This window comes from Plecotus auritus (assembly GCF_963455305.1).
Source record: "Plecotus auritus genome assembly, chromosome: 11".
Classification (NCBI taxonomy): domain Eukaryota; kingdom Metazoa; phylum Chordata; class Mammalia; order Chiroptera; family Vespertilionidae; genus Plecotus; species Plecotus auritus.
Window position 1 is genome coordinate 37,862,996 of NC_137777.1, and position 23,979 is coordinate 37,886,974.

The following is a 23,979-nucleotide window of genomic DNA, read 5'->3' on the forward strand; positions in this document are numbered from 1 at the left end:
TTTTCAGCACTGCAAATATGGCTTTAATTAAGAGATACGCTGATCACTGTTGATTTTGTTACAAGGGAGGAGCGTCTTTGTGCATTTGTGGATTGTTTTGTGTATGGGTAACAATGAAAATGTAGAAAGGACTACTGGCAATGTGTTGACTTGTATCTACTGTACTTTATATCCAGTTCTGTATGCCACTGAACATCATTGTTTAGAAAGTTCTTTAGGCTTATGATATTTTGAAGTATAGAAGTATTGGATTCACATCTTTTTTCTTTTTAAGAAGGCCATGCAGTGGTAACTGACATTAAAAATGAATATTCTACTTTTACCTCTGAGGCAAAAAGTCTATTTATTTACTTTTTAATCCTCACCCAGGGATGTATTTATTGATTTGAGAGAGGAAGAGGAAGGGGTGGAGCTGGGGGCAGAGAAACATCCTTTGGTTGCCTCCCTTACATGCCTCTCACCAGGGACTGAACCCAGGAAACCTATTCCCCACAGCCTTTTGGTGCAGGGACAACGCTCCAACTGGCCAGGGCTATTGTGCAAAATATTTAAATATCATTTTAAAATGTAAGAAAGTGTCCCCTGAATTTAGGAAAGCCACAATAGATCACAGTTCCTCTAATTACTTTTGGAAGTTCGATTATTCATAGATTTGTGGCAAACCCTCTAGAGCCATATAATCTGAAGTATAGATCCTGGCCTCAAAATCTGAAGCATGATAGGCACATAGGAATCTTTAAATAGTTGTCTATCTTCAAGTGATAGCTGATAAAACTTGAATTGCATTAGTGTTGTAAGGCAAAAAATCCCCTCTCCTTCAAAATCTTAACCACTTTACTCCGCATCCATCAAGTCATGTAATTCTTAGTTCTCCATTCACCTTCTTTACCTCTTTATTGTACCTGGAAAAAAAGAGGAAATAAGTAGGTCTAAAATGCAACTTGAATAAGGAGGTGTAATGTATGCCCTCACCTGAGTTGGAGATTAATGGGAATGAAAAAAAAAGTAATTAGTAGATAAAAAGGATATGTTGAAAGGACATTTCTCTGTACATAGGATCTGCCAATTTGTGGCCAAAACTTTGTTGATGATAAAGTAGAACACTTCAAATAATGCTAAATGAAGCATAGTCGTTGCTACTTTATTTGGATTCGTATTTGACTTCTCGGAGTTCCCAGCGTATACCAAGCCACAGGCCCACCCCAGGCCATTCCTGGGGTTCCAGCGGTCCTGCTCCCCGCACACACCGGGGTCATCCTCACCGGCCCGGCCCAGGCCCGGTGGCCCATGCGATTCCCGAGCCCCAGGGTCACGATAGCTGAGCAGCGGGAAACCCCTGAGAGTCTGAGCCTCTTGACGGGATCCACCGGTGTCCCCTGAACTTGGCGCACGCGGCGGGGCGGGGACCCGAGCTTTCGCGGCTGTCCTGGGGGGAAGAGGAGAAGCGCTGGGTTCCGCGGAGGGGGCGCGGCGGCCTGAGCCAGGGCCACCCACCCTGCGGCTCGGCGCGGCGCCCTGGGCTCGCAGCGGGCGCCTTCCCGGCGCGCTGCCGGCCGCCCACTCGGCTCTCCCCGGCCACCCCGCGCGCTCTGCGGGAGGAGCCGCCGGCCGCCGTGACGCGTCAGGGAGGAAACGCGGCGCCCGGCGGCCCAGCCGGGAAGGAGGAAGCGCGAGTGCGCACGGCTCCGCGCCCGCCGCGCCGCGAGGCAGCACCGCGGAGCCGGGTGAGTGCGGGGCGGCGGACCCGGGGCGGTGAGTGGCGGTAGGATCAGCGCGCGTCCGGCGCAGTCGCAGGCCCCCCGGCGGGAGAGGCGGGGCGGGACGAGGGGTGCCCGGGCCTCAGAGCAAACGCGCCTTTCCCGGGTGCCCTGGCAGTTCCCCCACCCTCAGCCCGCAATCCTCCGAGTTGCTCGGGAGGGAAAAGTACTCCGGCCCCCCCCGCCCCCCGCCCGACTCCGAGAGTTTGTGCGCTTTGTTCCCTCGAGGTGAATTCAGGCTGTGCTTTCTGATTCCTACACTCCCGGTGGTGTCGGTGGACCGACATGGTGAATTAACCCGTGCGCGGCTCGGAGCGCGGAGGGGCGGACCCGGAGGCTGGGAGACCACCTGAGGCGGGAGCTGGATGCGGGTCACCTGCGAGGAGGGATGGAGGGGGTCGCGGGGGTGAGGGCACGGGAATCCCTACCCTGTTGTCTGTGGACCTGTGGTCTGACACTTTGGTGCGTTGTTACCCTTTATGTTTTCTGTGATTTGAACGCTTTCCGTCTCTTTTCAAGTGAATTTGACTCTATGGATTCCCACAGTTTGCACATCTATCTGTACCATCTAGAAGTGCTTGGAGATTTTTTTAGATTTGGTTCTTTTTCGTGGTGGTTCCTTGGAAAGAGAAGAGAGAAACAATTCGTCTCTTGAGACTTAAACTCTCATTATTGACTTTTGCACAGTGATTTCTGGACCAGGAGTAGAATTTCAGTCCTGCACGAGAGACGGTATAGGGTACACTTGAGATGCAGGTAAAAATACAGAGAACTACAGTTTCTAAATCTTTATCAGGGTAAAAAGTATGAGACGGCTGTACTTTGTATTAGGTCGAGGAGTCACCCAGCCAATCCGAAAAGTGCCTTTCTTATCTGGCAAACACTTTGATAGCTCTTAACTATGTGTTGGGCTCTTTCTAAGTGTTTTATAAATATTAGCCCAAATTGTTAACTCAAAATATCAAATTATACCGGTTCTAGCAATGAAGAGGTTGTTCATACTTCAGTTCCCCAATGTCAATGCAAGAGCTGGAAACATGAGAGGAAGTTTCAGGCTTTTTTTTTTTTTTAGGACTGTGTGTACCTTCTGGACCCCTTGGTTACCATTCCTGTAAGACCAGCCACCATGCCTCCACTCCTGGGGGAAGGGAGTCTGGAAGCACCCCTCTTCTGGACCTCTTCCTTGCAGATCTCAGCCACCCAGATCCCTAGGATCGTCTTAAAGATGGCCTTTCTTGTTGGCCATCGAGCCCATGTTAGCTAACTCTGGAGAGTCCAGAACTTCCCCCTTTCTTCAACTGCCACTACTTGGAGCCTAATTTTGTTTTTAAAAGGAGTTTTGTTCCTAATCTGTTTGAGAATTGAGATGACTGTAGCTTACATTTAAGGGTCAGATTGAAAGTGAAATGCAGTATAAAATAGAACCTTGTAGATGTCCATTTTGTGGTTTGCAGATATATAGGGAAAATATTTTTCTGGAATAAAGTGCCCTCTTTATAGACATGCCTCGGCCTGATGGTCAGATTAGTGAATAAAATAGATATGGTTCTTGTCCTTATGGTGATTATGAGTCTTTATGTTAAGATCTGTACATCATACTAGCTTTCTATATCTCTCTCTTTCATATATTTAAATTTCCAGGGTGATGATTAAATGAGACGCTAAGCCTCATTTAATAGGATTATGACGTGTCCTGGAAGCAGGAAGGTTCACTTTCCTTTGATAAAATTTTTGGCGCAACAGATATTGGTGGATTTCAAGAATTCACTTCACCCAAATGACAACTGACACTTTCATGAGTTACAAGGTGCTTCCAGATGTACTTACTGGCTCTTCAGAGAGACCTTGTGAGGTTGGTAGCCATTTTTATTCCAGAAACTGAGGCATGGAAATGTTAAAAAGCTTTAGCCTGGATTGCACAGCTGGTAAGAGGCAGAGCTTGCATAGAGAGCAGATATGTGCACAGTGCCTGGCACATGCCAACCTGTAATAAACATTTGCGGAATGAATGACTCCAAGTGACTTCATATTTATTGACTTTCAAAACATGTGCCTGAAAGATTTCCAGGCCTAATCCAATGTATCTCTCTTATTTCAAACAGCATTGGTCTGATACACATGTTTTTTCCAAAAGGGATGAGAATGCTCTTTGGACTCATTTCTTAGGATTTATCATCTCTGGTTTTTGTTTTTTATTTTGTTTTGGGGGGAGGGAGGGGGTGATATCATCTCTGGTTTTTTAAAAACTAATAGGTTGGTTGTCCTTTCTCTATCTCAACATTCTTTTTCCTTCTGTTTTGGAGAGTTTAGACTAGACACATGGTTTTAGTGTTTGTGTTGACAGCTTTCTTATCTCTCCCTGCTCAGCGAAGGTCATTTTTAAGGACAGCAATCACTATAGGTTTTCCATGTCAGTGAACTCGATTAAGCTTCTTAGAAATATGATCAAGTTTAAACACAGTGATGCTGGGTATTGTAATTTTTTGAAGTATCTGACATTACTAATGTGTTTCTCAAAATGTTGCAATTACTTTAGTATAGATCTGTCTTTCAAAAAAAAAACAACAAAAAACCACCTCAACTATTTATATCCTTTAAGCATAACTCTCTGTACTGTAAAGTATGTGACCTCCAGATGGAAAAACCTTCAATTAGAGAGGAAAACATGGCCATTACCTGGTGGGAGAAATTGAGAAGGGGAAAATGGGAGGTGGGGTGGCCTTTCCCACGAAGGGAATTAGGTGGTAAGAAACCCTTAATGAAGCCACACTGAGTCATCCGCCTGTCAGCGTTCTTCTCAACATTCGTTCTTCTGTGTGGGGGTGGAATAAAATACTTTTGAAACCTGTCTTGTTTCAGAAACTACTTTACCTTTTCCAATCTCATGTTTTCTCTCTCTCTTTTTAAATTCATGTAAATTACTGACTAAACTGCTGATTCATGAAACTCAAATTATGTAACATGTTGTTCCTGACAGAAACAGTTCAAGAATTATTTTAAGGGACTTGATGTCTGTTTCCCTTTATCTGTTGCATTCTGTAAGGTGGCATCTTTGTTCTCATTTCACCTTTTCCCCCCTTCTGTTTCATGGAGAAAAGTGGCAAATCTAAGAGGTGCCATTTCCACTCCTTGTAGTTCATGGCAAAGTCATTTTAACTCGGTACTAACTTTGAATAGTTAATTGTCATTGCGGAGGAAAACAACATGGAAATCAAATGTTGAAGGCCGATTCAGAACAGTAAAATTTTATTGCCTGTTTGAAGCTGAGCCAGCGAGTTTGCAAACAGAGCAGTGTACCATCTCCTTGCTCCTATCCAACTTCTCCCGGCCTTCCCTATTTGCCACATGTCTTGAAAACCTGCCTTAGTTTACCTTTTTGTAGCCACTATTATTCAAAACCAAATCTGTTTGTCTTGGGTGGGGGTGATGGTTGGGTGAAAGAAGGGTGATTATGTTAGGGGAATGGTTGTAGGGTGAGAATTTGTAATATGAAAAATGGAGGGTGAAGTAAGGGTTGTTAATGAGATCTCACAGTGGAGGATTCATGCAGATTGCTGCTTTGCCTCTCCTGAAGGGATGAGACAGACATAAGGGGAAGACATATATGGGATCAAAGAAAGATTGGGAAGAATGAGAAACATATGTCAGCATATGATATTGGCAGGCAGAGTTCCTTTGTACCACCAAGTGCAGAAGTGTCATTATGGGTAGCTGTTTCTTCAGGCCACACAGTGCATTTGTTTGCAGATGATTGAAATGTAGAGGGCTGGTTTCCAGGCTTTAAACTGAGAGTAAGAAGATTTCACAGGCTTTCGGTTGAGTAAAGGCCTGGATTTCGTACCTTTTTAAAGCCTTAATCTTTTTTTGAGTCTGCCTATAATGCGGAGATAATGTCATTCTCTTCATGTTTTGTGATTTTAAATAACAGACATTGTATTTACATGGCATATAGTAATGAGTAGGATTCAGGCTAATTGCTGTCATTCAGGTTCCTGGTATATTTGCTATGCCAGTCAATACCAAACACTTTTCCTGTAGGTAAAATGGACTTCATGTATATTAACACACAAAATGGACTCACTGATGGACTAGCCAGCCTGTGGATGCAACATCCTCAAGTACGGTGGGGCTTCACTAGGACTTGACTAATTGCTTGCTTGATTTAAGTAATGAGAAGAAACTTTTAGTTATTTACCTCCCTGTTTTTAAAATAAAAATAGATTAAAGTTATCTTAAAATGATATGGTTTCCAAATCAGCATGCAGACAAACATATATATAGGATCTGTAGATTATATAATTTAATGCACATATATTATATATGTGATCAGCTAAAGGGAACTATAGGAACCATATCCAGTTTCCCAAGGAAACACAGTATGTATGTCACCTTTTTTCCCTATTTTTATTTTAGTTTTGTTTCTTTTATTTTCTAAACATTTTTAATTGCAAAGGCATGTGTGCTCTTAAATTCAAGCAGTTGAGAAGCATGTGACGTGAAAAGGAAAACTAAGTCCTCTTCATTTTATTTTATTTTTTTAAAATTTAATAAATTTTTATTGTTCAGATTATTACAATTGTTCCTCTTTTTTCCCACCGTAGCTCCCCTTCACCCGGTTCCCATCCCAGCCTCTGCCCTTACCTCCCCCCACACTGTCCTCATCCATAGGTGTACGATTTTTGTCCAGTCTCTTCCTGCACCCCCCACACCCCTTTCCCCCCGAGAATTGTCAGTCCACTCCCTTTCTATGCCCCTGATTCTATTATATTCACCAGTTTATTCTGTTCATCAGATTTTTTATTCACTTGATTTTTAGATTCCCTTGTTGATAGACATGTATTTGTTGTTCATAATTTTTGTCTTTACCTTTTTCTTCTTCTTCCTCTTCTTAAAGAATACCTTTCAGCATTTCATATAATACTGGTTTGGTGGTGATGAACTCCTTTAGCTTTTTCTTATCTGTGAAGCTCTTTATCTGACCTTCAATTCTGAATGATAGCTTTGCTGGGTAGAGTAATCTTGGTTGTAGGTTCTTGCTATTCATCACTTTAAATATTTCTTGCCACTCCCATCTGGCCTACATAGTTTCTGTTGAGAAATCAGCTGACAATCGTATGGGTGCTCCCTTGTAGGTAACTAACTGTTTTTCTCTTGCTGCTTTTAATATTCTCTCTTTGTCTTTTGCTCTTGATATTTTAATTATGATGTGTCTTGGTGTGGTCCTCTTTGGATTCCTTTTGTTTGGGGTTCTTTGCGCTTCCTGGACTTGTAAGTCTATTTCTTTGACCAGGTGGGGGAAGTTTTCGGTCATTATTTCTTCAAATAGGTTTTCAGTATCTTGCTCTCTCTCTTCTTCTGGCACCCCCATAATTCAGATGTTGGTACACTTGAGGTTGTCCCAGAGGCTCCTTACACTATCTTCAACTTTTTGGATTCTTTTTTCTTTTTGCTTTTTCGGTTGAGTGTTTTTTGCTTTTTTGTATTTCAACTCTTTGACTTGATTCTTGTGGTCCTCTAGTCTGCTGTTAGGTCTCTGTATAATATTTTTTATTTCAGTCAGTGTATGTTTAATTTCTAGTTGGTCTTTTTTCATATCCTTGAGGGTCTTGCTAAATTTATCGGCCTTTTCTAGGAAATTCTTGAAAAACCTTATAACCGTGGTTTTGAACTCTATATCCAGTCATTTGCTTTCCTCCATTTCTTTCATTTGTGATCTGTTTCTTTTTCTCCACATTTTCGTTGCTTCCCTGAGTTGATAGAGTAGCTTTGTGTGCTAGGTGTCCTATAGGGCCCAGTGGCTCAGCCTCCCCAGTTACCTGAGGTGGACACTCTTGGTGCACCCCTTTGTGGACTGTGTGCTCAGCCTTGTTGTAGTTAAGTCTTGATTGTTGTTGGTATCACTGGGAGGAATTGACCTCCAGGCCAATAGGCTGTGAGGATCAGCTGTGTCTACGCTGGGAGAACTTCTGTGCTGGATACACCCTTCTGAGACAAGACTTGCAAAAGCCTCTGTGCTCAGCTTGGATGGGGCGGAGTCTCAGGGCAGAGCAGACAGCCTTGACTTCCCGTCAGCCCTGCCCTATGAGGCCCCTGGGTCTCAGTGTCCCTAGGTAATCGCTGCAAGCACCTCTGAGAGAAAGCCGCCCTCGAGTTTCGCCCACTGCCAGACAGTCCAGTTTCTCCCAGAATGAATCTGGGTTCCCGGAGTCTTGCCCGGAACTGGAGTTCAGCGTAGCCAGGAGCTTCCGTCTCCCTCCCACTTGAGAAAGCCAGCTGCGCACTCAGCAGTCAGTCCTCTCCGCGTGCGCGCGCCCCCGGACCTCTGCCTTCCGCAGCTCCCCTGAGTCTCAGTGTGCTTTTCTCTTTTCCTGACAGTCCAGTTTCACCCCGTATGAGTCTGGGTACCCAGGGTCTCGCCCCAAACTGGAGTTCAGTGCAGTTGGGAGCTTCTGTCTCCCTCCTGCTTGAGAAAGCCAGCCACGCACTCAGCCGCCAGTCCTCTCTGCGCGCGCGTCTCCATACCTCAGCCTTTTGCAGCTCCTCTGAGTCTCCGTGTGCTTTTCTCTTTCCTTCTAGTTGTAGAATTTCCACTCAGCCAGCTTTCCTGTGGTTCTGGATGATGTCCGTTTTGTCTTTTAGTTGTAGTTTTGAAATTGTTGTGCTAGGCAGCAGTTTAGGTGTTTACCTATGCCGCCATCTTGGTTTCTCCCAGTCCTCTCCATTTTAATCTTACTTATGAAGATAATCATTGCTAAGTATTTATATCCTTCTACATTTTTCTCCATGCTTATTATATAAACCTGTGTATCTATAAATATATACAGAGATATTTTTTGAAAATGAGAATCATTCCACACAATTTGTTCTTTTGTTGTTTTGTGTGTTTTTTATATCATGGACATCTATCAATCTACACCATTAGTTTTGACAGCTGCATAGTATTCTACTTTATGGTTAATAAATTATCCATGTTCTATTTCTTATTATTTATATGTTCACTCTTTTGTATCTTTTAAAATATGTTTAAGTCACCAAAGTAATACATTTTTAAAGAAAAAGAAGAAATAAGAATCACCAGAGGGGCAGAGGCAGGCCAGAAGGGGTCAATGGGGGGAAAAGGGAGAGATATAATTCTTTCTTTCTTTTTTTGACATATAATACTTTCAACAATAAAACTGAAAAAAAATCACCAGTAAACCTACCAGTCAATAATCACGATTAGCATTTTAGAGTATAACTTTCTACACTTTTGTTTGTGTGTATCCATATTTTCAATGCCATTTTAAGCAGTTTCTTCTGAAGGCTTGCTTCGTTGGTTGGAGAATCATGTTTATGTAGCCAACACTTTTAAACCAGTTATTTTGCTATGTTTCCTGGCTACCTGCCATAGCCCAAGCCTGCATAACACTTGGAAATTTATACTACTGCTCATAAAAGGGATGAGGTGAGGGTGTGTGGATGGACCGACAGGTCCACCCAAATCAGCATAATGCATATCTCTAATGGAGATCAGTCAATATTTGTATTTTTTAAAAATACATTTTTTATTGATTTCAGAGAGGAAGGAAGAGGGAGAGAGAGATAGAAACATCCACGATGAGAGAGAATCATGGATGGGCTGCCCCCTGCAAGTCCCCCACTGGGAATCAAGCCCACAACCTGGGCATGTGCCCTTGACCGGAATCGAACCTGGGACCTTTCAGTTCGCAAGCTAACGCTCTATCCACTGAGCCAAACCGGCTAGGACCAATATTTGTATTTTAAGTACATCTAAAATATAAGATATTTAAGAAGAGAAATAAAAGAATACTCACACATAATTGATTATGATCACTGAAAGAGAAGCAGAAATAATAGATTTGAACCAGGGAAAAAGTGTTGAATTTAGTTAAAAATCAGAACAGCTGATCTTCACATGTTTTGAAATAGTCTCCTAATAAGTACATTTTTTGAAATAATTGGTCTAACAAAGCTCCATCAATGGGAGAAATAGGTGATCTTAAAATTTCTTGTGATCCTATTATATTATAGGCTCTCAGAGTTAGTATACTTGACTTCATATAATTACATGTATATAACTTCCTAGTTATAATAATATCACCAGTTTTTTCAGACAGCATTTGTCTGGGCTAACATCTCGCCATCCCCTTTTCTTCTCTCACTGCACATGTGCACAAGCTGCTACCCACAGTTTGCTCCTATATCCTTTTGTGGCTTCCCCACCCTCCACTTTCCTGAGAGTCTAGTACTCCTTTTAACCTGGTTCTTTTTTCCTCTTCTTTTAGCCTTTTCTTTTTTTAAAATAATTATATGTATTTTTAATTGTTTGGGGGTTTTTTTTAGAGAGAGGAAAGAAGGGGGAGAGAAGGAAACATCAATGAGAAAGAGAAACATCAATTGGTTGCCTCCCATACACACCCCAGCCAGGAATTAATCCCACAACCTGGGTATGTGCCCTAACTAGGAATACAACCCACAACCCTTCAGTGCCCAGGATGACTCTCCAACCAACTGAGCCACACCAGCCAGGGCCAGCTTTTGCTTTAAGAACATTTCTCTGTCCATTCTCTATTCAACTCCTTAATTTTGATCGTGAGCGGAAAAAAAAAAAAAAAAGATACGAATCATGGTGGTATAGTTAAGAACAAGCCTTTAATAAGGAAAAGGAAAGCTTTCAGTTTGGGAGGAAAGGTAGAAATTATAAAGAACCAGTGGTTTCAACCTTCAAAGCTCTTGAGAATACCCAGTAATTCGTTTCAAAATGTCCACAGAAGTCTCCACCCACCTCTTCTCTAAGTTAGCTGTGTGTGTGTGTTTTTAAAGCACTGGCATAACATCTAAAACTATATATTTTTTTGTTGTTGTTCATGTCATTGCTTTGGTGCTTTTATTTTTCCTGTTGAAGATGTTAGCCATATTATGGATTGATGAGGGAGTGTTTTGGTCTTCAAGCTAACTCCTAGCTAAGACTACTATTTCCTTCAGAGAATTCATCCAAAGTTCTAGATACCTGGTTTAAAAATAGCATGTTTATTTTGAAGTTAAGGAAGAAAAGGGCTATCTTAAACCAAAGATTAGCAATCTTTGAGAAGTGGTATGTCAGGATTCCAAACCCTTTCTTCCTAGATTTTCATCAGCAGAGATGTGGTCAGAAGCATAGATCAGCTGTCCATTCTTGGAAGTTAGCAAAGAAGCAGTACGGTTTGCAGGAATTTTCCATTGCCTTGTAGACTCTCACGAGAGGTAAAGGTGGGGGATCAGGCCCAGAGCTCTGCACCAAGACAGAAGCTACTTAAACTGCACTGAGACCAAAGGCCGACTTTTTCACAAACATGAATGAAAGAGGTTTTGAAAAGACATTTTTACTCAGCCTCCAAACAACATGGTGCTAAAATTCATCATGGCTGAAACAGGAAAGTTCTTATTATTTGCTTATTTGAACTGGGAAGATAGTGAATAAATATTTAGAAGACCTTGGTATAATTTTTAAAAATGTTTCTTAGTTTTGTAGTTCTAAGTGTACATAGTTGTGCATCATTGACATTTTTAGTCCATTCCAATGTAAGGTACCTTTCTCTTTTTTTCTAATTGTTCCTCTTTAACCCTCATTCTCTCTTCTGGTGAATATTTGGTTTAATTTTTTTGTCTGTAAGGGAATTATTTTTTTTAATTAATGAAAGATAAGACACACCAATGTTTTAGCAGACAAGAATTTTTAAGAGATTTATAAGACTCTGTTCCTCTTTCCCCTTGAATTTTGTGTCCCCTTTAAATTTCCTTTATTCCTGATTTTCATTAACATCATTCATTGCTGTTTCTCCTTTTAAAAATTCACTCAAGTGTGAACGAAATCCTGTTCTATTTATTTGTTGCTTTTATCAGACATTTTGGGATTAGAAAGTTGCTTTGGAGATGCAGAATATGCATAAATTGTTACCTCTGTGTAGAAAAATAAGGGTTAAATAAGAATATATTTTTGTTTTGTTTGTCTAAGCATAAAAAGACTAAGAAAGTGTTTATCTGTTTGGAATTGGGTAGTGAGAACTGGGTGGGAAGCAGACTTTTCACTGTATCTCTTTTATATATTCTTGGTTTTTGAACCATGTGAATATGTAACCCATTGTAAAAGTAGTTTCAAAAATCATGTCTTGACTTTAAAAAAAGCGGGGGGAGGAGGGATCTGTGTATTTCTGTTGTCGTTTTTCTAGAAGTCTTTAAGTAAAGTTGTTTCAAATCTTTTTTTTTAAAATATATTTTATTGATATTTCACAGAGAGGAAGGGAGAGGGATAGAGAGCTAGAAACATCGATGAGAGAGAAACATCGATCAGCTGCCTCCTGCACACCTCCCACTGGGGATGTGCCCGCAACCAAGGTACATGCCCTTGACCAGAATCGAACCCGGGACCTTTCAGTCCGCAGGCCGACGCTCTATCCACTGAGCCAAACCGGTTTCGGCCAAATCTTTTTTTTTTTTAAAGAATGCATGTGTGGGGAGGGCGGTTGGGGGACTGGGTGGAAAAGGTGAAGGGATTAAGCAATACAAATTGGTTACAAAATAGTCACGGGATGTAAAGTACAAGATAGGGAATATAGACAATAATATTGTAATAACTATGTGTGGTGCCAGGTGGGTACTGGAAATATTGGGGAAACACTTTGTAAAGTATATTGTTGTCTAATCACTATGCTGTACACCTGAAACTAACACAAAATAATATTGAATGTAAACTGTAATTGAAAAAAAAAGAAATTGTTTAAATATCTAAAAATAAAAATAAAAAGAATGCATGTGTAGTCTTGTCTCAAAGGACGAGTAGTATTTTGTAGGCATCTTGACCTGGCTCCTCAAGTGTTGTGACTAAGATTTATTATGAATCCTTCCCTTTGGAAATTCTGATACTACAAATACAGCCAAGACTCAAGTTATTGTTGGCTTCTTCGAAGAACCATTTAACTGAAATTGTCTGCAGTATTCTGCCAACTGGATACTCAGTTGTTTCCTAATAAAACTGTGAGATAATACCAACAGAATCAGTGCAGTCAGTTGATTTTCCCCCATGTTATCTTGTATCTTACCACCACGGTTATAATTTACTTACTTAATATTAGGTTAGCTTGATGCTTTTAGAAAATAAAGGTTGGTTTACTTTTAGTAGTTAAATAATTCTGCTCTTTTTGGTACAGGTTAAGCCGAATAGTCTCTTTCATCTTTGTTGTTTTGTCATTTTTGACCTGTGTTTTATCCTGAGTAGAGCAAAGAAAAAGCAACTAATATTGAGTATCTAACATGTGCTGGGTGCTTTAGAGACATTATCCTATATAATAAAGAACTAATATGCTAATTAGACTGGACAGTGAAATGACCTTCCAGAATGACCTGCTGGAATGACCAGGGGGTGTGGGGTGGGGCCAGTGAGCCTGCGTCACCAGGTCAGCCACGGCAGTCCCGGCGCCCCCCTTCCACAGAGATGGCACGAGAGGTGGTGGTGTGGGCCTGTCTGGTCCTGGTGCTGCGCCTCCACAGAGGTGGCCACAGGGGGGCGGGCCTAAGCCGCAACTGGACATCCCCCAAGGGCTCTCAGGCTGCCAGAGGGATGTCTGACTGCCAGCTGAGGCCCCATCCCCCAGGGAGTGGGCCTAAGCCGGCAGGTGGATATTCCCCCGCTCCTCAGGGGTCCCGGACTGGGGGAGGGCGCAGGCCAGGCTGAAGGACCACCTTAGTGCACGAATGTTTGTGCACCAGGCCTCTAGTTTTATTAAATAATCATAATAACTCTCTGGGGTAAGGAATATTTTGCAGATGAGCAAACTGAGGCGTAGAGAGGTTTCGAAGGCAGCCATGCGTGGCCAACACAGGAGAGCTGATCCAAACAGGTCTCCCTGGCTTTACCAGGAGGGTCCCTGAGCCTTGGAGAAGGGGTAAAGGCTGATCCTCTCCAAGCCTCTCTTCAGAAAGAACAGACGGCATTGATTTACAAATTACTCAGATTACCTCCTGCTGATGAGGCAGTCGTTAAATGGCTGTGAAGACTGGCTTTATTCTGAGATTATGTTAATATAATCTAGAAACCACTGCCAGACTTCAAATGCTGATGTCATATTCTAAAATCCCTTAAGGATGATAACCAGCACCACTTATATTAACCCTTGGAAATAGAGCAATCAGCAGATGTAGATACCAAGTAAGAATAAAAGAACATTTCAGGTCTGAATTCCTTTGATTCTCTTATCTAATAAAATTCTTTTATGTTCTGGGCAAAGATGGTGAGAAAGATACTGAAGAAATTCAAGTGATTAGAATAGTTTAAAAAGGTCACAGATAGTGAAAGGAGAAGACAGTAAACCCAGAGCATACACTGAAGTACCTTACACTTAATACTTTAAATAAAAGCTTTATTGAGACTTACTTTACATGCTGCTAATTTACCCTTTTAAAGTATACAATTCAGTGATTTAGTCACAGACTTGTGCAGTCCTCATCACTATCTAAATCCAGGACATTTTCACCATTCCCAAAAGAACCCCTGGACCCTTAGCAGTAACTCCCATCCTCCATTCTTTTCTCCCCCCGCCCCCCCCCCCCCCAACCCCTGGCAACTAGGAATCTGCTTTCTCTCTGTATAAATTTGCTTATTCTGGACATTTAATGAAAAACGGAATCATGCTGTATGTAGTCTTTGGTGACTGGTTCATTTCACTTAGCATACTGTTTCTAAGGTTTATCCATGTTGTAGCATGTAGTATTTCATTTCTATCACTGAAAAATATTCCATTGTATCAGTGTACCATATTTTGCTTATTCCCTCATCTGTTAACGAACATTCGGGTTATTTCTATTTTTTAGCAATTATGTAAAATGCTGCAGTGAATAGTCATCTGCAAGTTTTGTGTGGACATATGTTTTCATTTCTCTTGGGTGATAACTAAGAGTAGAATTGCTGGGTCATATGGTAACTCTGTGTAACTTTATGAGGAATTGCCAAACTTTTCAGTATCTGCACTATTTTACAGTCCCACCAGAAATTTGTGAGGGTTTACATTTCTCCACTTCCTGGCCAACACCTGTTGTCTGTCTTTTTTACTTGAGTCATTTTAGTGGGTGTGACGTAGTATCTCACTGAGGTTTTGATTTGTATTTCCCTAGTGACTAATGATCTTTCATGTGCCTTGTGACCATTTTTATATCTTCTTTGGAGAAACGTCTATTCAGATATTTTACCCATTTTTAAATTAGATTATTTGTCTTTTTTTGTTGAATTGTAAAAATGTTTTGTATATTCTAGATGCACATTACTTATTCTAGATGCTAACCAGAATTGGAAAATGGGTAATTTTTTTCATGGTAGCATTCTTTGTACCTACAAGAATTCTGTGAAATATACGTGTCAAAGTATGCAGTGGTATAAAGGTTGTGTGAGATTCAGTTAGTAGAGGCATTTAAAATGTATCAATATATTGTAGGGAAGTACAATTTGCCACCCAGCAATGTGTCTCTCTGGCATGAGGATCATTTTATTTTTAAGAAATAAAAGACTCAGGAAGACACTTAGATAGGGACCTATTCCAGAAAATAGTGCTAGCACTTGAGATATTTACAAAGAATATGGGCTAGGTGCGATGGGAAACTGGGCAGGGTCTAGAGATCTCTGAGTCCCTTTGTCTCTATATTGCCCAACAAACATTTGTTCACTTAACGTTTGCTTTTCCATCTTCATGTGATTTGCCTTCCTCCTCTTTGAAGCCCAATCCACTACCCCTTCTCCTTAGCTCAAGATGCCATATAAGCCTCACCTGCCCACCTTCCTTGGGCCTCCATATTCTTATGGACCCCCGCTCCCCATATGTACATACATAATTAAATTTGGCTATTTCTTTCCTGTTATTGTGTCTCAAATCAATTTAATTCTTAGACCAACCAGAAGAACCTTGAAGGCTAGAGAAAAATTTCTTCCTCCCCAACAGTATGAGTACCAGTAAATTCTTTTTCTCAACTAAAAATACTTTGACAATTTAGCACCATGTGATTGTGAAGACAGTATAATTTGACTTTGCCTAGTAGCACATATAGAAATTATTCACTATTTTAAAAGTAAATTATGGTTTTGAAATTATAAAAAAGCAAATACTCATGTTTTCGTTTTAGTTTGTGTGTTTTTTTTTTTTTAAACCCACTGTATTTGTAGTTAGAGTTATCTCTCATTTAATGAATCCTATCATCTAACAGTGACCATTTTGGAAGGCCATTTGCCCTGGGTAGATAAAGGGTACAGATCAGAATGTAGAGGAGAAATTTGACACCACTTCTAAGTTATCTAGATTTCTAGGTTATCGGATGGGTTGGCAGTCCAGAAGAAACCATAGATTGGAGAACAAACAGCTGCTACAGAAGAATAAAAAAGAATGTGGTAGCGGAAAGAGTATAGAATTGGATGAAGGAGGAGGTCTTGGCAAAGAGACCAGTACCCAGACATGCTTTGAGGCTTCCTAAGTCTATATCTGCCCCTGAGAGGGAAATTTCTGAGAGTGAGTGTGTTGTTGGAACATGTCCTCTTCAGTAGTGTAGTTAGTGCAATAATTGAATTACCTCTTTCCATTTGGATCATGTGGCAGTGTTCTCTGTTGGCAACAGTGGATTTCCAAAGGAGTGAAGTGATTGTTTTATTAAGTCTTTTAAAATCTTAAGAGCTGACTTAGGGAAGAGATTATAGATGTGAAAATGCTTGGCATAGTGAAAGGCACAAAGTAGGCACTTGATAAATTGTCTACTTAAAAATTGGCTGATATTAACCTGTCCATAATATTTTATAATATTTAATAGCTTCAGCTAGGGAATTTAGAAGGCTTAGGTTATGGTGTTAGATCTGCTACTAGCTTGTTAAGTGAACCCTAGCAAGTGACTTGATTTTCTCTGGCTGTAAATACTCAAAATTCCTTCTATCTGTAAAATGCAATGTTTCATATAGGGGGAGAAAGGCTTTAAATAAAGATTATTCTTTTAACAGAGGTGGAAGTTTTGGTTTTGTTCTCAACTTTTATAATTTTAACTAGGGTACACTAGATGAATAAGACTCTTTATTGCATTATCGAAAGCCAACCACTGATTTGTTTGAAAACAAAGAGTTTCTTTGCAGTGTCATTTAGCCTGGCATTATCATGAATCCAAGAATTATTCTACACGAATCAGAGAACAGTGATGCAGTTGTACTTAAATTTAGAGTTCCACACAGCCATTCACCAGAGATGAATTGAGGTGAACAAGTACTTCCAACTTAATTTGCAAAAAGTTCTAAAACGCTGGAGGAATTCACTGCAGGAATCACAGTGAAAAAGCAGGTTGCAAGTGTGGCTCAGATCATGCAAAGCTGTCAGAGAAGCTATCACTGCTTTTTGTTGTATTTGTTTTTTGGATTGGTGTGATTTCTGGTAAAATTTAATGATAATATAAAATTTAGGAACATTTCTACTATTTCGAAATGTTGATGTGTAGTGTGACGGTTAGAAAATGAATCAGTATGGTTGGTCATCTTTGTTTTTATTTTATTTTTTATTTTTGTTAATCCTTACCTGAGGATATTTTTCCATTGATTTTTAGAGAAAATGGAAGGGATGGGGAGAGACAGAGAGAAACGTCAATGTGAGAGAGACACATTGATTGGTTGCCTCCCACATGCGCTCCGACCTGGGTCCGGGGATTGAGCCTGCAATTGAGGTACGTGCCCTTGACCGGAATAGAACCTGAGACCTTTCAGTCCATGGGCTGACCCTCTAACAACTGAGGGAAACTGGCTAGGGCTCATCTTTGTTTTTAAAGGAAGCCAATGCCTGGCTTCAAATAATGCTCTATGGAATCATAGTCTCTTTTTTTTCCTTTACACTACACACAACACTCTGAACATTTTTCTGGACTCTTGTCACCAAATGCCAGCTGGGTATTTTGCAATTTAACTCACTTCTGATACTGTCTACCTGAAGATTCCACAGGTTAAGGGCTCAGTTCTATATCACTGCCCCTCCCTCAGCCTTAGCCACCAGTCAAAAGTCCAGGTTGTTACCTGTTCTGACCAACAGGCTATAAATCCATTTCCCACCATCCCCTCCTCTGGCCCAATTAATTTGCTAGAGCAGCTCACTGAACTTGGGAAAATAATTTACTTACCAGATAACCAATACTAATAATCTATACTAATAAAAGGGTAATATGCAAATTGGTTGGGACGCCCTCACAATAACAACCAAATAGCAGGCTGCACGGGGCGACAAGGCCAGCAGGGGGATTAGTGAGGGACGACCGAACAATTGAACAGCAGGCTGCATGGGGCAACCAGCCCAGCAGGGGGATTAGTAAGGGACGACCAAACAATTGAACAGCAGACTGCGTGGGGCAACCAGGCCAGCGGGAGGGTCAGTGAGGGGCGACCAAATGATCGAACAGCAGGCTGTGTGGGACAACCAGGCCAGTGGGGGGGTCAGTGAGGGGCGACCAAATGATCGAACAGCAGGCTGTGTGGGACAACCAGGCCAGCAGTGAGGGGCGACCAGGCCAGCAGAGGGGGGCAGTGAGGGGCGACCAGGCCGGCAGGGGGAGCAGTTGGCGGCAACCAGGCCAGCAGGGGGGGCAGTCAGTGAGGGGAGACCAGGCCGGCGGAGGGGGGCATTTGGGGGCGACCAGGCCGACAGGGGAGGCAGTTGGGGGTGACCAGGCCAGCAGGGGGGCAGCAGTAAGGGGCAACCAGGATGGGGGGGGGCAGTTAGGGGCAACCAGGCCAGCAGGGGGGGCAGTTAGGGGCAATCAGGCTGGCAGGCAGAGGCAGTTAGGGGTGATCAGGCTGGCAGGGGGGACAGTTAGGGGCGATCAGGCAGGCAGGCAGGTGAGCAGTTAGGAGCCAGCGGTCTCAGTTTGTGAAAGGGATGTCCCCCAAGGGGTTCCGGATTGAAGAGGGTGCAGGCTGGGCTGAGGGACCCCCACCCCCGGTGCACGATTTCGTGCACCAGGCCTCTAGTTTATTATAAAAGGTTACTACTCAGGAACAACCAGATGGAAGAGATGCATAGGGCAAGGTATGTGGGAAGGGACAAGGGCATTTTTGTGCCCACTATCCCAGAGCACCACTCTCCCCACACCTCCATGTGCACCAACTCAGAAGCTCCCTGAACCCCATCCTTTTGGGGTTTTATGGAGGCTTTGTTATATAGTTATGGTTGATTAAATCATTGGTTGTTAGTGATTGATTCAACCTCTAGCCCCTCTCCCTATAGAGAAAATTCCAACCCTCTAATCCAGTGGTCGGCAAACTGCGGCTCACGAGCCACATGCCGCTGTGTTGACTAATGAGTGTGCCAACCACTGCTCTAATCTGATCAGGTGTGTTTCCCTGGCAGCCAACACCCATCCTTAAATTGCCTAGGGGCTTTCCTTAAATTATATTCATTAATATAAACGCAGGTGTGATTGAAAGAGGCTTGTTATATGAATAACTAAAGACACTTATTTCACCTTTGTAGATCTTATCACTTAGGAAATTCCAAGGGTTTTAGGAGCTCTGTGCCATAAATTGACAAAGACCAAATATATATATTGCTTAATACAAATCACAGTAGTATACCTTGTTTAAGTAATAGTTGCTAAAATTATGAGAACCAAAACAATTTTTTCCACTTTTATTAAAAGAATACACTTTAAATATCTGTTTCGAGGTTTCATGGAAAAACCAAGAGGTAAACCAGCCAACTGTACTGTGGGTTTCACTTTTTTTAAAATTTTACACTCTTAATGTTAAAGTTCATATATCATAATTTTGTGTACATTTCCTTAGGTTCAGTTTTAAAAGGAGAAAAAGGGGAAAACAAGTTATGAAATACTAATTTAGGTAATAGATGGTGGTTTTGAGTCATTATGGTTTATTGTGTAAGTATGTACAGAAGTAGAAGGACTTCTCCTAAAATGATAAGAGTTCCCAAATCTTTAATGAAAAGGATGGTGTGTATGTTTAATGAAGTCTCTTCTCATGCACTTCCTAATCACTAAAATGTAAAGCTTGGGTCACGTGGAAGTTTCTGGGTAAGTAATTGTATTGGAGACAATACACTGAGTGGCCAGATTATTATGATCTCTGAATGCATAATAATCTGGCCACTCAGTGTATATCCTATATAATAAAAGGCTAATATGCAAATTGTCCCTCAACCAGGAGTTCGACCAGCAGGCAGGCCGGCCAACCGCCCATGTCCCCTCCCCCTGGCCAGGCTAGCCGGACCCCACCCATGCACGAATTCATGCACCGGGCCATTAATTTATACACACACACACACACACACACACACACACACACACACACACTGAGTGGCTAGATTATTATGCGTTCAGAGATCATAATAATCTGGCCACTCAGCGTATGTTTTTTGGGTAATTCCATACTACCCTGGTCAGCATTTGCTCATAAACATTTCTAGGGCCCACCAGATCTAGCCCTGTCCTATTGACTGTCAGATTTATTTTTACAGGTGAAAAAGCAAGGAGCATTTTCTCATGTCATCTGAGGGAGTTAGCTAGAGACTTAACATTTTGAGCTTAAAAAGCACTTTTCTTTTATCTTAATGTCATTAAAGTTTACCACTTGGGTTTCAATTTTAATGTTTCTCATAATTAAAACAAAATGAATCTTGGGACTATAGCATTTAATAGAACCTTTATTCACACTTTAGTGTAATCATAGGTAAAAACAGAATACTTCTTTAAAATTTATGTTATAAAATGGTCACAAGTGGAATAAATGTCATTGATAGGCTTTGTTAGGTATAGAAGGAGCAGGTTGCCTTTTCAACTCATTATCTGTTTTTAGCTCCTGTGAGAGATTATACATACACTGGTTAAGACTGGAGGTCTGGACTTCCCCAGACTATAGTTCAAATAGTGGTTCGTCACTTAAAAATTAGTATTTTCACCTGTAGAATAGGCATAGTAATAGGACATATCTCATACAGTTGTTATTATATTTAAAATAAAAAATACTTGTAAAACACTTAATATAGTCCTTGGGGTATACTCGGTGCTCAATAAATAGTAAATGATAGTATTCTTAATGGATACAATTTAATGGCCTTAACTTTATTTCTCTTTTGTTAATTACTTCAAAGAAAGACATACACTACAACTATTTCTGCATTAAGTCTGAAGAAGCTATAAGAGAGGAGATCTGGACAACTGCAAAGACAGGATTCTTTGGAGATGACTCCTGACAAAGCATTAAGATAATATCCCTAGTCCCTCTAATGTTGTGTCCCCAGGTGTCTGACTTCATCCCATTGCCTTCTTTGGGGCTACACTAGCTCTCTGGATGATTAAAATTACTTTTCCTGGTTTACATGTGTCTTGTGCTGATGACTCTCAAATCCATGGTTTCTATCCTGACCTTTATCCTTTGTCCTTCAGACAGATATGTCCGATTGCTTACTACCAGATAACTAGCTTCCCATGGTGCTAGCCTACAGGTAGTTCTAAGTCAACATCTATAAAAGTATATCTTTTCTACCTTCTTCCTGATACCTCACCTCCACTTTTCACCAATTTCATCTTCCTTTGTTTAAAAATATGCTTTTATTGATTTTAGAAAGAGAGGAAGGGAGAGAGAGATAGAAACATTGATGAGAGAAAGAGATATCAGTTGGCTGCCTCCTGCACATTCCCCACTGGAGTTGAGCCCACAACCTGGGCACATGTCCTGACCAGGAATCGAACCAGCAAACTCTTGGTTCATAGGTTGACACTCAACCACTGAGCCACACCAGCTACCAGCCGTGGGCAAACTACGGCCTGCGGGCCGGATCCGGCCCGTTTGGCTATTCTATCCGGCCCGCGGAGCCATAAGAGCAGAGGGTTCTCTTGCTCTCCCCTCCGCTCCTTTACTTTGAATTTATATTAGTTCACACAAACACTCCATCCATGCTTTTGTTCCAGCCCTCCGGTCCAGTTTAAGAACCCATTGTGGCCCTCGAGTCAAAAAGTTTGCCCACCCCTGACTCATCTTTCTTTATTTGTTCCTATTTAATTTATTGCCATCCGCTCAGTAACTAGAGAGCATCTAGACTATGTCTCCCTATCATTTACAAAGTCCTCCTGATTTTTCCTATTAAATATTTCTCAAGTCTGTCCCATCTGCTCTATGTCTACTATAGCTTCTTGAGGCTCTCATCATCTTCAGACATTTTCAGTGGCCCCTCCTAAGAGAGTTTTCTATCCCCATTTGATCTCTCTCTTTTTCCATTCATTCTCCACTTTGCTTTCAAACTGATCTAAAGCAAAGGTCTAACCATTGTCATTCCTATTACATTCTCTTTTCTTGTAATGTCAAGCCCAAAGTCCTTAGCATGTCTTGTCAGGCTTGTGATCCTCTGCCCTCTTCTTATCTACTGCCATTTCTAGGCATAGAACATAGTAGAACCTCAAAACTGCTAAGTTAATGAATACTAAACTCCATCTATACAGATTGAGCCTTTGTGGTTCGTTGCTCATGTTAGTCTGGTCATCCACTCACACCTTAAAAAAATGGGTAAAAGAAATGGAGGAAAAATTCCCCCATTCTATCCTGCATACCAGAGGAGACTAATCTTCTCAAAGCCCCATTTTAATTCCATGCCTACCTTTCTTAACGTACAATAGCTCTTTATTAGTTCAAGTCCAAACTCCTCACCCCATCTCACGTATACAAACTAATTTGGGACAGCACTTCTACAGAATCAGCACAGTTAGATCAGTTTGCTTAATAGACAGCATGGGCAGAGTATGGATTGGTTGTTCTTACTTGGAGCAGCCTTTTTTTTTTTTTAATGTTTTTTTTTTGGTTTCAGAGAGGAAGGGAGAGGGAGAGAGGGATAGAAACATTAATGATGAGAATCACTGATTGGCTGCCTCCTGCAGGCCCCTTACAAGGGGTGGAGCCCAACACCTGGGCATGTGCCCTGACTGGGAATCAAACCGTGACCTCCTGGTTCATAGGTCTTTGCTCAACCACTGAGTCACACTGGCTGGGCTGGAACAGCTTTTTTTAAAAAAAAAATTATTAATTTTGAGAGAGGGGGCAGGGGGAAAGAGAGGGAGGGAGAGAGAGAGAAATATTGATTTTTGTTCCACTTATTCATGCATTCATTGGTTGCTTCTCTATGTGCCCTGACTAGGGATCAAACCCACAACCTTGGCTTATAGCAGTGGTCGCGAGCCGCGGTTTGCCGCTCTGTTGACTAATGAGTTTGCCGACCACTGGCTTATAGGAAGGAGGCTCTAACCAACTGGGCTACCCTGCCAGGGTGGAGCAGCTTTTGACTTTCCAAATCTAGGCTTTAGCATCAGAGTATATGTTGGTACACCAAACAAAAGCTTTGTATTCATCCAATATTTATTGAGTGCCCACCACAGGTTAGGCACTATACCAGTGGATAGGGCTTTACACTGATAACAAAGTCAGCATAACTTCTGCCTTCATGGAGATTCTGGCCTAATTGTGGAGACAAACAATTATAACCCAGGGTAAAAAGTGCTAGCACAGGGGAAGTGCCCCAGGAACCCACAGCAAGGGCACCTAATCCAGCGGTGGGATCAGGGAAGGCTTCCAAAGATGTCTTGAAACACTGAAGATGTCTCCCGGGAACAGAGCGGAGCATGCCAGCACAGGCCAGAGCCGGCACAGAAAGGAGCGGACCAGAGCAGAGTGGAGCGGACCAGAACAGAGTGGAGCGGACCAGTGCCGCGGAAGCAGACCTGCATGGAGCAGGGCAGAGCTGTCTAGCCGGGAGAGTTGCCTGGCCCAGGGCCGCCTCACCACGCTGTTTTCCCTGCAGGCTGTGTCACAGTGGAGCTGCTTTGCACTGAATGTAGCTTCCTTCTTCACAGCACCCCAAATTGGGGATACCTGTTGGCATTGAATTGGCACCAATGATCATCTGTTGACAGTACTCAATGCACCTTTTCAATTTGAAATGTATGTTGTTCATGTCTCAGGAAAATTCTCTGATAATTTCATCCTCACTATTTCCTCTTTCTAGACATTTAATAAGATTTGTGTTTGATCTTTGGGATTCAGTCCTCTAATTTTCTTACTGGTTTTTCCTGTTATCCATTTTTAGTATTTTTGTTATATTTTCTACAAAAATCTCTCAACTTTATCTCCCAACCTTTCTATTGAATTTTTTGTTTTAGCTATCATTACTGCTTTCCAAGAGCTCTTCCT

General features: G+C 41.7%; 1 protein-coding gene across 1 annotated transcript in view; it reads left to right on the plus strand.

The window, feature by feature from the left end:
- Positions 1-1,517: 1,517 nt before the first annotated feature.
- LOC308236719 (serine/threonine-protein kinase Sgk3) overlaps positions 1,518-23,979 on the plus strand; it is a 126,587-nt gene continuing 104,125 nt past the window's right edge. The window contains exon 1 of the mRNA XM_080646667.1: positions 1,518-1,724. The gene's annotated coding sequence lies outside the window, so the exon portion shown is untranslated. The remainder of the gene's footprint in view (positions 1,725-23,979) is intronic.